Source organism: Chanodichthys erythropterus, chromosome 9 (genome assembly GCF_024489055.1).
Source record: "Chanodichthys erythropterus isolate Z2021 chromosome 9, ASM2448905v1, whole genome shotgun sequence".
NCBI classification, from domain to species: Eukaryota; Metazoa; Chordata; class Actinopteri; order Cypriniformes; family Xenocyprididae; genus Chanodichthys; species Chanodichthys erythropterus.
Window position 1 is genome coordinate 8,386,124 of NC_090229.1, and position 14,907 is coordinate 8,401,030.

Genomic DNA, 14,907 nt, shown 5'->3' on the forward strand with positions numbered 1-14,907 from the left:
TTAAGCGTTCGTCATAGAAAAGTACACAAAATATGCTTAAACTCAAACTCTGAAATATATTAATCATGTGATTCAAGTTTCCAAGTTCAATCATGTTGAGTTGCAACTGGTTTTGCTTATAAAAATAAGTGTTTATTATACAAACGTACACAAAGTATGCTTAAAATCAAACTCTGAAATGTATTAATCATGTGATTCATGTGTCCGATTCAATCATGTTGAGTTGTGTGGTTTTGCTTTGAAAAAAGAAGAGTTTGTCATACATAAGTACACAAAATATTCTTAAAATCAAACTCTCAAATGTTTTAATCATGCGGTTCAGGTTTCCAAGTTCAATCATGTTGACTTGCGGTTGGTTTTGCTAAGAAAAAAGAAGAGTTTGTCATAGAAAAGTACAAAAAATATGCTTAAAATTAAACTCTTAAACGTATTAATCATGTGATTCAAGTTGCCAAATTCAATCATGTTGAGTTGTGTGGTTTTGCTTAGAAAAAAGAAGAGTTTATCATTGAAAAGTACACAAAATATGCTTAAAATCAAACTCTAAAATGTTTTAATCATGTTGTTCAGGTTTCCAGGGTCAATAATGTTGAGTTGCAACTGGTTTTGCTTACAAAAAATAAGTGTTTCTCATTCAAAGTACATAAAATATAACGATTAAAATCAAACTCTTAAATGTATTAATCATGTGATTCAAGTTCCTACATTCAATCATGTTGTGTGGTTTTGCTTTGAAAAAAGAAGAGTTTGTCATAGAAAAGTACACAAAATATGCTTAAAATCAAACTCTCAAATGTATTAATCATGTGATTCAGGTTCAATCATGTTGAGTTGCGACTGGATTTGCTTAGAAAAAAGTGTTTGTCGTACAAAAGTACTTAAAATCAAACTCTGAAAAGCAGTAGTACAGTGTTCAAGATTGTGAACATGTCATGCAATCTGTCTATGTTGGCATAAGCCTAACACGACTTGAGACTGAAATGACAGATGATTTTGAGCCAAAATACAGTATGATTTGACATCAACAGCATTTACCACTCATTTAAAAGTTAATATTCCTGTTTATACACTTGATCACATAGTAATATTTTATTATTTGCATTTAACATTGACTTAGCACATTCCACGACCCACTTACTGAACATCATTTATGCATTTAGCAGACGCTTTTATCCAAAGTGATAAAGCGATTGCAACAAATCAATACATTCATACACTTAAATGTCATCTAATGATGCTGTCTTTAGTTAATGCAACTAGTTAGTAATCTTAAACACGGCTGCTTAACTCATCCGAATAATATAATTTGAGTAATAACCTCTTATTTCATGCTACACCATGTGTTATCAGAGGAAATAAAACAACCTTTTCATCAAATGTGATGTCTGCTCCTTTTTATTATGTCATGCAGTTCCACAGTGAATCAAGATTTATTACGACTCTTGAATGATTTGATTTTGCCAGTAAAATGTTTTGCGGAGGTCATGTGGCGTCTCATCTGAAGGTCGTAGTGGGAGACTAGTAAAGCATATTCATGAGATGATGCCACATGTACAGTATAGTCTGTTTATGGGCCTCACTGAAACTTTATTAACCTTGAGAAGGATTCCTAATGTTTACCACCAATCACCCTGGTCTTTTACATTCTCATTTTTAAGTGTTAATTTACGTGAGCTATTTTCAGCGCTGAAAAAAATCTTAGATGCCACTATGAGTCATATTTTTTGACTATGTATTCTTTATTTGTTCACAAATTTGGGCACTACCATGATGACATAAGAGACTCCTTTCAAAAACATTTAAAAAATCTTCCTAAACTTTTGACCTTAGTAATATATAGTATATGAAACAAAAAAAAAAAAAAAAAAAAAAAAAAAATCGCAAAAGAATTCTCATGAATATCTTGTAAAAATGAATCTTAATGAATCATAACTGAGAACACTGAGCAAGACAATTGTGCTTGTCTGCATTATATGATGTTATTGAGACTCAAAAATCATCAAAAGTGCATAAAATGTCAGTATGAATGCAAAGAGTTGTTAAATTCGGAACCACATACTAGGACACTCATAGTATCTTTCTATGGCATAATACAAAAGAGTAGCATGCTAGTCCGCGGTTCCGAATACAGCAAGTTTCTTTACATTAGTGCAACAACAGCCCTGACACATGATCTCTAACCTCTTGTACCCCTCGCTGCCCTCTGGTGGTTGGAGGAGCATTGTCAATAGCAAACCTGGAGGTTAATTTATAAGCTGTCTAGCAGCAACATGAAAACCATATAAAGCACACAGACCGGCTCTTGTGATTGACATGGTAACATACATTTAGATATGGATCATAAATAAAGTTGCAAAGCAAGAAAGGCATCTCTTAAATGAATGTTGCGGGTTCCATAAGCAGCTAACGTGGCATATTGCTAATTACAATAGTCTCGACCCACAGTTTTTAAAGTACAATTTGTAAGAAGAAAATAAACAGGCCCAGGCAATCAAGCACTTAAAAGCACAATCTTAAGTTCACATATTGATTAAAGCACTTCCACGATTTCTTGCAAGATGCATTTAAATGCCATATGCAGCTTCAAAGACAATGTTATCAAGCAATTCCATATCACTAGTCTCATGTTAGCACTTGCTCTTCCTCTGAAATGGCTTTTAATTCTGGCTGACATCATGTGGATTGGATAATGCTAACTATTTGCCAAATAGCTGTTTTAGGCTGCCTTCTGGTAATTCTCACTTTTCATGACCAAATCAAATATATATATATATATATATATATATATATATATATATATATATATATATATATATATATATATATATATATATATATATATATATATATATATATATACACAGTACAGTCCAAAAGTTTGGAACCACTAAGATTTTTTATGTTTTTAAAAGAACTTTCGTCTGCTCACCAAGGCTACATTTATTTAATTAAAAATACAGTAAAAAAAACAGTAATACTGTGAAATATTATTACATTTAAAATAACTGTGTACCATTTAAATATATTTGACAAAGTAATTTATTCCTGTGATGCAAAGCTGAATTTTCAGCATCGTTACTCCAGTCTTCAGTGTCACATGATCCTTCAGAAATCATTCTAATATGCTGATTTGCTGCTCAATAAACATTTATGATTATTTTCAATGTTGAAAACAGTTGTGTACCTTTTTTTTCAGGATTCCTTGATGAATAGAAAGTTCAAAAGAACAGCATTTATCTGAAATACAAAGCTTCTGTAGCATTATACACTACCGTTCAAAAGTTTGGGGTCAGTAAGAATTTTTATTTTTATTTTTTTGAAAAGAAGGATGCATTAAATCAATCAAAAGTGGCAGTAAAGACATTTATAATGTTACAAAAGATTAGATTTCAGATAAACACTGTTCTTTTGAACTTTCTATTCATCAAATAATCCTGAAAATAAATATTGTACACAAAAATTTTCTTGAGCAGCAAATCAGCATATCAGAATGATTTCTGAAGGATCATGTGACACTGAAAACTGGAGTAATGATGCTGAAAATTCAGCTTTGCCATCACAGGAATAAATTACTTTGTGAAATATATTCAAATAGAAAACAGTTATTTTAAATTGTAATAATATTTCACAATATTACTGTTTTTACTGTATTTTTAATTAAATAAATGTAGACTTGGTGAGCAGACGAAACTTCTTTTAAAACATTAAAATCTTAGTGGTTCCAAACTTTTGGACTGTACTGATATATATATATGAAAATATGATTTTATTTCAGCTAGCTGCCAAACTAAACCAAGTACAACTAAAACTGAAATAGAAATGAAAACTATATAGACATATTTGTTTAAAAATTATATAATAAAAATAACAAAAACACAAAACAAAATGACTAAACTTTAACTAAAATGAAAATAGAAATACTGATTGAATATCCTGACTTATAATTACTGGATTAAAATAGGTTGCAAATGCCAAATCACTTTAACTTTATAACAGGTTTTCTACTCTGTTTATAGAGTCTAACTGCTATAATAATACACTTTTAGTCCATTTTTAGATGGTTTATTTTTGGTTCAAATGCAGGTCACACTTTAGATTATGGTCCAATTCTCACTATTAACTACAACTTTGTCTCAATTAACTCCTAATTACTGTGTATTAATAGTTAGTTAAATTTAGGTATTGGGCTTAAGGGATGTCATGCAGAATAAGGCGTTAAAGGAATAGTTCACCCAAAAATGAAAATTATTCCATGATGATTTACTAACCCTCAAGCCATCCTAGGTGTACATAACTTGCTTCTTTCAGACGAACACAATCTGAGTCTCGGAGATATATTTAAAAATATCCTTGCTCTTCCAAGGTTTATAATAACAGTGAATGGGGTCGTGTTTTGAAGTCCCCCCAAAATGCATCCATGTATAATAAAAGTAATCCATACGGCTCCAAGTGGCCCCGGGTCACTACCATTATAAAGCTTGGTAGAGCCAGGATATTTTTAAATATATCTCTGAATGTGTTCATCTGAAAGAAGTCATATACACCTATAGGATGGCTTGACGGTGAGTAAATCAGTTTTCGGGTGAACTATCCCTTTAATATGTGATTTATAAGTGCTAATAAACAGACAATATTCTAGTAATACGCATGCATTTAGCAACAAGTTAACAGTGAGAATTGGATCCTAAACTATAGTGCTACCCAAATTCAGATTTCATATTTAAACACCACCCACTTCTACTTTCATTACTGTCTCTCTTTAAAAGATACTCCTGTTTTTAAGTGCTTTCCACATTACCACTTAAGCGGACATGCTAAATTGCTGGGAAAAAAGCACCAAACTCTGCAGCAGAAAGTTTTGCAGGAGCTCATAAAGCAAGTGTAAATGGCATGAAATTTTTGGAACACACACCCGGCCACAGCGAACCCCCAGATGAAAATTGATGCCTACGTCCTTGTAATTCGCAGAAGTCACCATAAAAAGCGAGCAGCATGCATGACAATAGCTCTCTCTCATTTTACTGCCGGGCACTCCGGCCCCCTGACAGGGCCTGCTTTTCACCCCAAACCACTCCGTTCAGCTTCTCTCCCCTCTCTTACATTGCACATCTGGCCCCTATAAGCCACTGCAGCTGTTAGTCAAATTATGTGTGCATTTTGAAGGGTCCGAACCACAGAAGGCACCCCTCCCCGAGAGGCTGCAGGAACCGGCTCGATTCTGATGAGGGATCTTATTAAAACACCAGCAGTAGTCCTTCATTTACCCCTGTCGCTGTAAAGCATTTTATTTCACTCTTTTCATCTACCGCTGCACACTCACTTGAAAGTTATTTCCTTGTGCCATATGTGTAAACAGAAGACATGCAGCCTGCCACAGATAATTAAACTGAGACCTTTACAGTGCAAATTAGATTTTTACTTTGACTTAAATGGATAGTTCGACCTAAAATGAAAATTAAGTAATTTACTCACACTGGTGTTGTTCTAATGTTGTACGCTTTAAAGGGGTCCTTGATTATAATTTCACTTTTTTAACTTAAGTTAGTGTGTAATGTTGCTGTTCGAGCATAAACAACATCTGCAAAGTTACGACGCTCAAAGTTCAATGCAAAGGGAGATATTTTCTTTTACAGAAATCGCTACAACAAATGGCTTGTAGGGACTACAATGAGCTTCTTCCTGGGTTGGTGACATCACAAACCAAAAAATTGACATAGACCCCGCCCACGGGAACACACAACAAAGCAGATGAGGCCATGTTGGGCTGCTTTAGAGAAGAGGAAGAGTTGTTGTAGCAGAGTGTGGTTGCCATGCCGTCATTTTACGCCGGACTGCTTCACAAACGAGGGTCAATTCAACACTGGATTTGCACAAAAGATGAACATGACGGCACATGCTAGTGGATGAGTGGAATCAAATCCACAGCAACTACATAAATGTATCCACTAACCATTCAGAAACGTCCAGTTTCATTCTAAAAGTTGTAACTTCTTCCTGAGTCTCTCCATCAGTGTCGACTCCGGTTTGAACAATGTAAGGCTGAACACCGTTACTGACAATCCTCATTTTGCTGCGTGAGATTCTCCAGCTTTGTTGTTGTTGAGCAACCGAAGCACGCGCTGTTAAAGCTCCGCCCTCTTCTGGAAAGGGGGCTGGGAACAGCAGCTCATTTGCATTTAAAGGGACACACACAAAAACAGTGTGTTTTTGCTCACACCCAAATAGGAGCAAATTTGACAAGTTATAATAAATTATCTGTGGGGGATTTTGAGCTGAAACTTCACAGACACATTCTGGGGACACCAGAGGCTTACATTACATCTTGTAAAAGAGGCATAATAGGTCCCCTTTAAACAAAAGGGGAATTTAAAAAAAAAAATCCCACTCATGCTCGTCCCTGTAATGTCAGTGAATAGCGACCAGCATCAAGCTTTTTAAAAAAGATGCAAAAGTATCACAGAACAATCCCGTGCGACACATTACGTGCACACTCGAGATCAAATACTTGACATGAAATACAATGCCTAGAAATCCCCCAAAAATATCAGTGTACTTTCTTCACTGAGTTAAATATCAGCACACCAGAACTCTGTTTATCTGATGACAGTCAGGATGATAGTTGACAGATGTGAATGCGATCTTGTTATGTTGAACACAAAGGATATATTCACCTCAGAGACGAAGGTACAAAGATTATTCAATGTCGCGTTTTTGTTAAAGCTGCAGTAATTTCTGAAAAACACTGTTGATATTTAAAATCATCAAAACAAACATGCCACTACCCAAAAGGACCACACCTCTATTTTGATAGCTCCGCCCCCAAATGTACGAACACACTATGTACACACGGTACACAGGCACCTCCCCCTAATGAGTGTATACGCCCCTTACTGCTGATTGCTACAAGTGTGCTTTGATGCTGATCCAATAGTCCACTTTCAACAGTGTTTTTCAGAAATTGCTTACTGCACCTTAAATCTTGATTTCTCATATTTTGAATTAGATTCTATTTTTATATTTTCTTTTCTTAATTTAATTTTAATGTTTAAGTAATTTTGTTGTGCTTTAATCATTTTTAGTTTAGTTTAGTTTTTGTTTAAATTGTATTAGTTTTGGTTTATTTCATTTTAGTTATGTTATTTACTCCAAGTTAAACAACAAAAAAGAGAAATGTTGCTGAAATAGCTGAAATTATATAAGTGCTTTTTTAATATTTTATTTTATATCAGTTTATATCATATTTCAAGTAATGAAAATGTTTTTGTATGGTTTTATTTTAAGTTAATGCTAATGACCCTGATATGCAGTCAGACATTTTGTTGGCCGGCGTGTTTTTGCGGTTTTATTATGCTGTAGTTTTCATGTGGCATTTCATGGCTTTTTGCCATCCTGCTGAAAACATTTGTAAAACTTCAAAGTGGAGCTCAAACAGTTGCCAAGCAACAATTCTTTTTGTACAGTACCCCAACAGCAGGTTGCACAGCATTGTTGTCAGTGGGGTAGTCCTTTGGGAATTAGTTGAGCTCAGTTTCCAACAGAATATTGGGAAGAGGAAATCTCAAATCCATGTTTCAATAGTGATCATGATCATTGGGCTCCATGTTCAAGTATTTAATGCATTACATTTATACCACACATTACTATGGATTTTGGACTAAGTATTATGGTAATAATATGCATGCACGACACTACTATGATGTCAATATTCTTTAAAGCTCCTTGGAATGCAATTTAAGTAACTTGGTGTGTGCTACACATACAGTATATGGGTATAGCGGACAAAAAAATTAACGGTGCCATCAAATTGAAAATTGAATTTACCTCGGCATAGTTAAATAACAAGAGTTCAGTACATGGAAATGACATACAGTGAGTCTCAAACTCCATTGTTTCCTCCTTCTTATATAAATCTCATTTGTTTAAATGACCTCTGAAGAACAGGCGGATCTCAACATATGTAACAGTCGGGGTGTACACCACCAATATTTGCATATGCCAGCCCATGATCGAGGCATTAGACAAGGGCAGCCAGTATTAACGTCTGGATCTGTGCACAGCTGAATCATCAGACTAGGTAAGCAAGCAAGAACAATAGAGAAAAATGGCAGATGGAGCAATAATAACTGACATGATCCATGATATTTTTAGTGATATTTGTAAATTGTCTTTCTAAATGTTTTGTTAGCATGTTTGCTAATGTACTGTTAAATGTGGTTAAAGTTACCATCGTTTCTTACTGTATTCACGGAGACAAGAGCCGTCGCTATTTTCATTATTAAACACTTGCAGTCTGTATAATTCATTAACACAACTTCATTCTTTGTAAATCTCTCCAACAGTTTAGCATTAGCCGTTAGACACGGAGCACAGCCTCAAACTAATTCAGAATCAATGTAAACATCCAAATAAATACCATACTTACGCAATTAGACATGTTGCATGACGAACACTTTGTAAAGATCCATTTTGAGGGTTATATTAGCTGTGTGAACTGTGTTTATGCAGTGATAGAGTCAAAAGCTCAGGAGGGGGTGGAGAGCACGCAATTTAAAGGGGCCGCAGCATGAATCGGCGCATTTCTATTTATGCCTTAAAATAGGCAGTTAAAAAAATGAATTAAAAAAAAAAATCTATGGGGTATTTTGAGCTGCAACTTCACAGACACATTCAAGGGACACCTTAGACATATTTTACATCTTGTAAAAAAACGTTCAATGGCACCTTTAAAGCATTTTTTAATTCATTCATTATTACATTTTAAAGTCTTTTAAAGCCATTTTATTCTATTTAAAGAGGTCTCCAACAATAGGTTTACATACACCCAAAGTCCTTTTATTTTCTCATAATAAACATTGCACATCACCTCATTTCTCAAAGAGTATGAAAACAGTTTGTTTGAAGATTCAGTCTCTCTAAAACCCTCCTTTGCTCGAGCCTACTCTGCCATGATTGGTCAGACAGCTCAGTCAAGCGTTTTGCTACGGTTTCCGGGTTGAACAACATGTTTTGTTGAAACATTGTGCAACAGGGTTTGAGATACATTTTCTCTTGTTTGGTGGGTGTGTCAGAAATGTCAGCCCAATCAGCAGCAACATGTATATAAAACCACCCGGTATTACAGAGACAGCTCGCACAATGGGTCCAAGTAAAGTCGTTTACAAATGTGTCTGCTGCAGCTAATTATTATTATTATTATTATAATCAATCAATCAATCAATCAATAATAATAATAATAATTATTATTATTATTAATAATAATACTTTTTTTTAAATAAATATAGGCCTATTAAACAAATTCCATGTTTTTAGACATTAGTGCTTTGAGTATTTTAATCACCTTTTTGCTCTTTTGTGGTTCCCTCAAATAGCCTGCGGTGTGACAAATGAAGTTTTAAAAAGAACAATTATTCCATGTGTTTGCTTAATTAACATGAGCTAATAAAACCTGCAGTCATGGCTGTAGACAAATTAGAAAAATGTTTTAGATGGAGTTTGAAATGTCATGTCAAACACCCAAGTATAAAAGCATCATAATATGACCAATTATACAAGAACATTTTTGTAAAGGAAGGAAAGATTTCATTTGGAAAATCACCTGAACGAGAACGGCTTGCATATTTGTTGGCAAGTCAATTTTGACACAAAAAAGTGCATTTGTGAGTGTTTCACCCTGGAAACTAGAACATCGCGCTCCTTGAATTCTGCTCACGTCACACGTCTGCTCTTCTATAACTTGCCCACCTGCTATGAGCCAGATATTAGCTGAAAGCAGAGACATAATATCCTTCTTGTCACAGAATTGGAACAACTGTTTTATGTAGGCTTTCCTGTGCCCTTGTTAATTAAAACACATGCTGAAAATTACCTGTCACCTAGCAACAACGTGGAAGTCTATATTCAACAGAGTGAAAATGAATAATCACACAGTTAAGAGGGCCGTCGTGGGGGAGTATGGGAAATCAGCCCATGTGACACGGAGAGAAATGATACGTCAGCCAACATCACTAAATCTAACGAAATGTCACAGGTGGTGTGTGCAACAGCCAGAGTGCTAAATAAATATTGGGAACTGCAACACAGCGAAAATCAGTGGAACACGGCGCACAGTGTACACAATGTCAGCAGAACGCACTCCAGGTATCGATTCCAGCAGTTACAGCAAAATAAGAACGGACACGCACAACTGACAAAAAACAGATACAAACTTACAGTCTTACAAATAATGATAAATGAAGATTCTCCAAAGAATCAAGAACCAGTTTTGACTGTATAGGCTTATTGTGTTTTTTTGTAGTTTTAAAAAAGTTTATAAAATTTGTAATAAAACATATCAATTTCACAATTATTTAACTTTTTATGTACACAAATATTATAAACTTAATATATAAAGCATACATAAAGGTAATTATAATGCATAATATAAATTATAATTCTAATACTTATATTCAATTTGAATATGAATTATAATTTGATTATATTATAATTTAATATATATATATATAAAATGCATTTAGTAATAAAATATATACACTTGCTTCACAACAACATTATAATATATAATAAATTTGCTGCACAGTTATAAATACATACAGTATAAACATTGTTACATTATATACAACTTGCGGATATTGCAGAATATAATTGCGGATATTGTATATCTTTTTGGGGTTTATTTTTGTAGTGTTTACGAGGACCACACATACACTTTATATATATATATATATATATATATATATATATATATATATATATATATATACACACACACACACACACACACACACACACACACACAGTCAAACCAAAAATTATTGAGATACTAGATAATTTTTTTTTTTTTTACATTTTTTACTGGTGGGTGCAGGACACCCAGTTCATTTATGTAAGTAAGGATAGCAAAATAAAGTAAACTGTGACATATTATACCCAAACATTCTTCATACAGTGGACTACCAGTAAAATTGATTAAAAAAAAATTGGGACCAAAAATTATTCAGACACTTTGACATGACCATGTTTTGCTTAAGTGTTATCTGACATAATTAAAATATTTTTTTTCCTGACAGTTTAACTCTGAGATCTTGTCATATTTTATTACCATTTTTTAAACTATAGTGAATAAACTGTATTAATGATTGAAATTTGCAAGGTATCTGAATACATTTTGGTTTGACTGTATATTATGTAGTGTGTGTGTGTGTGTGTGTGTGTGTGTGTGTGTGGTCCTCGTAAACCCTACAAAAGTCAAAAGTAAACCCCACAAAGATGGCAATATCCGCAATCCTTGTCCTTGTGGAGACACTGTATGATCCCCATGAGGAAAACAGCTTCTAAATCATAAGCGATGTTTTTTTGAAAATGTAAAAATGCTGAATGTTTTCTGTGATGGTTTAGGGGTGTTAGAGGATATAATATACAGTTTGTTCAGTATAAAAATAATTATGTCTTTGCAATGTCCATGTGTGTGTAAAATGCATCAGAGAAGGTCATGGCTCTTAGAGGATGCATTTCTTATTGTAAGTTTAAACTTAACTTTTCTGTCCTCCAGAGCAGCCTGTTCCAGTCACACATTGTCACATAACCAGGAGAGTGTGCGAGTGTGAAAGTGGAATACGCAAATCGTTTGCACTTTTGTCAGTGTGGATGAGTACAGATGCCTGTTTCTGGAGACGTGGACATCTGTAACGGAGAGAGTGAGAGTTGGCAGTGCCAGGTCCTGGCATCCGTTCCCTTGAGTCTGGACTGGTGCTGGTGCTTTACTGAGAGCGTTTCAATAGGAACAAGCTGCTGACTGAAGTATTGCTTAAAGGGCTAAGATAACTGAAATTGGAAGTGGATTTTGCTAAAGCAAGCATTACTATTTAGGGTTAGTGATATGTACAAATCCCTAACTTGAATGATTAAAGTGAAAGTGATGTAGCCATCTACATTTCCTTCCGGTACTGAGACTTGAACCTGTGGCCTTCAGTTTATAAGTCTGTCTCTCTTACCATTAGGCCATAACTGCAACTTTCATGTGTAACATTGTTTGTGCTACAGACATGAATGAAACCTTAAATAATCAATGAGATAAGAGGAGATATAGGGTTTCATAGAGGAACCCAAGCCATATCTAGGGACAAAAATAATACATGATATCACGATAAAAGTGTTTAAAAAAAAATAAAAAATCAGTCGCTAGAAAATTCAAGATATATTTTCTGAAAACCAGTCGTATCATCTCAGACAGATTTGCTTATCAGGTGAATTTATACTGTTTAAAAGATTATTCGATTTTTATTTTATTTTATTTTATTTTTTGCTGCAGAGGTGTGTGTTATTTTGACTTGGGCCATATGTAACCCAGAACACCCTAGTAACTACCTAGCAATGCCCTAGCAACCACCCAGAACACCTTACAAACCATATACCAATGCCCTAGCAACCAACCAAAAACACCTTAGTGATCACCTAGCAATGCCCTAGCAACTACCCCGAAACAACCTAGCAATCACATAGCACTGCCCTAGGAAATATCCAGAAAAATCCTAGTAATCACCCAGAATACATAGTAACCTTAACACCTCAGCAACTACCAATGCCCAAAACACCATAGGAACTACCCAGAAAAACCCTAGCTACCACCCAGAACACCTTACAAACAACATAGAAATGCCCTAGCAACCACATACAACACCCTAGCAACTACCCAGAATATGCTAGAAATCACCCTTAACACCTCAGCAACTACCAATGCCCAAAACACCATAGGAACTACCCAGAAAAACCCTAGCTACCACCCAGAACACCTTACAAACAACATAGAAATGCCCTAGCAACCACATACAACACCCTAGCAACTACCCAGAATATGCTAGAAATCACCCTTAACACCTCAGCAACTACCAATGCCCAAAACACCATAGGAACTACCCAGAAAAACCCTAGCTACCACCCAGAACACCTTACAAACAACATAGAAATGCCATGGCAACCACCTACAACCATCTACAACACCTAGCAATGCCCTAGCAACTACCTAGAAAACCCCAGAGACCGCCCTTAACACCTAAGCAACTACCAATGCCCAGAACACCATAGGAGCCACCCCCCCCCCCCAAATATATATAGCAACCATCCAGAAGACTTTACAACACAGAAATGCCCTAGCAACCACCTATAACACCCTAGCAATTCCATAGAAACTACCCAGAAAAACCCTACAAACAAAATACTCACCCAGAACACCTTACAAACCACATAACAATGCCCTTGCAACCACCCAGAATATCTTAGGAACCACCTAGCAACACACCCAAACAACCACTTAGAATAGCATAGCAACACTCTGGCAACCACTCACAACACCCTAGCATTCTGGCGCTGACTTTTCCTTCCACTCATATTTCCTTCAAAAAAAGCAAAAATGTAATTTTAGATCTATTATTGACTGTTATTGAGCGGTTTTACTCTAGATTTGTCTCTATGAAATGCCTCTTGCTTCTTCAGTGTGTTCCAAACTTAAAGGTAAAGTGTGTAAATCCTGCTGCACTAGGAACTGCAAAAACAATTCTTCCATTATTGATCAGACCAGATAACAGATATTAAGCCTCGCCCCCAAACTCATGTCATTGGTGGATTTAGTGTCGGGTTGGCAGATGTTTTACATATTGCCATCTCTGCATATTCTAACTGTGATAAGAGAAGCATTTTAACATTAAAAATGGCACACATCACCTTTCAGCTCATTTCCTGCTGCAACACAGTTTGTGCTCAAACACAGAGGTAACGATATTGAATGTTGATGTGTGTGTTGCCAGTGTATATCACACTGCTTTCCCCCGGGCCCCGAACAGTAAGACAAGAACTGAATGAGTTTAGAGATCTCAGCATCAACACCAGCTGCTGTTCCCAGAATCACACACACACACACACACACACACACACATGCTCTCATGCCTGTGGTCTCTCTTCTACCCATTCAGCCAACACCCAGAGCTCAGCCCACGCCACGCAGCGCTCACGCTCACCACCGACCGCCCTCCCTCTGAGACAGCGAGAGACAGACGGGTAGGTTGGCTGCGCAGTATGCAGCTCACTGTCCCTGGGGGAGTATAATCTGTAGTTAACCACAGGTCTGAATACTCTCTCTACATCGCCTCATAGAAGCGTAACTCTCGCTCGGAGCGGACGCACTTCAGCTCTGCATGAGGAGACGGCATGAGAGATGCATTTGATTTTAAAGATGATTAAAATATGACATTTTAATAAACCATTATTAGCACAGATTTCCATTAACATGTCTTAGGAAAACAAACTGAACGCCTCCCAGAGGGAAAGATTATTGCTCAGAGGTTGAGCTTTCTTACCTAAGGAGACCTAAGGGAGTTCTCAACTATGTATCTTTTAAGTAATTCATATGAGATGGTTCTCCTAAAATTCCTTGGGAGAAATAAAAATAGACATGATGATTAAGACAAATATTGACACAACTATTTAAGCAATATCACATGAACAGGAACTAACTGTTAAATTAATTACAAAATTATTTAGTTAAATAAATCTCTTAATTAAGATTCTATTTTACTTATTTTTATAAATAATAAAAAAAATTCTCATTTATATTGTAAGACTTTATTTATATTTTATATATATATATTATATATATATATATATATATATATATATATATATATATATAAATTATGCTAAATAAAATATAATCTAAATAATGGTATATAAGAACTTACAGTCGTCATGAAATGGAAGTTGCAATGGTCTTTTCTTCCTTGTGACATATATCCAAGTGAAATGGCTTCTCAAACTAGAAAAAAAAATTTAGGGCGGGACTTGATTTTGTTCATGAGGAAATGACTGGATGGTTGTGTGGCTTGCTATTGGTCGATCTCATGTGACTGACAGGTTGCC